The sequence below is a fragment of the Penaeus monodon genome, chromosome 19 (assembly GCF_015228065.2).
Source record: "Penaeus monodon isolate SGIC_2016 chromosome 19, NSTDA_Pmon_1, whole genome shotgun sequence".
Classification (NCBI taxonomy): Eukaryota; Metazoa; Arthropoda; class Malacostraca; order Decapoda; family Penaeidae; genus Penaeus; species Penaeus monodon.
The window spans coordinates 1,716,424-1,717,224 of NC_051404.1; positions in this window are offsets into that span (position 1 = coordinate 1,716,424).

Below are 801 nucleotides of genomic sequence, written 5' to 3' on the forward strand. Positions count from 1 at the left end.
GCCTATTTTATCCTCAGGTATATCGCCTCCCTTTGTTTTTACATACCTTTGCTCTATATCCTACATCCTTTCTTTCCTTTGGGTTATTGTCTCCTTTCCGTGTCTCTATATCTTTCCTTCTTCCGTTTGTATACCCAGGTTTTCACCTCCAGTATTATTCCATTTTCCTTTTCGTCCATTTTCCTTAGTGTCCCCGTTTCCCATGCGTCTGCAGCATTTCCTCCTCCGTCTCTTCCTCAGACAAGCGAGCGCGACCTTCGTACAGCTGATCCGCGAAATGGACCAACATGCTCTACGACATGCAGGGACCGTGTCGTTTCAGGAGGATGAGCACCAGTTATTTGCTTGTATGTTTGCGTATGTGTGAGTATGCCCGCTTGTGTGTGTGGACATTCAAGATTAATTACCCTCCCTTTAATGAGCACAGGTTATTTGCTTGCTTGTGTGTTTAAGTATGCCTGCTTGTGTGTACGTGGAGGGACAGTTAAAGATTAATCATCCTTTCCTTCAAGAAATTTAGATTCGAAAACCATGGGGGTAAATTGGTGATAGCGAAGTGTGAGTCATGCAAGACGAACGGAATTACCACATATTTTGGTTTCTTGTACCAGACATTTGTTCTTTCCTTTTTCGTTAAGCTAATGCCTTTCCCTTACATATATCGTACTTTTATTTGATTTACCTATTGCGGTGTCAGCCAACTGTGGTGTATGCATATTACATATATAGGAGTTCGTTCATACACGTATACGTGTATTTATGCTTATGCACATCTGTACGTAAAACCACATACATATATGC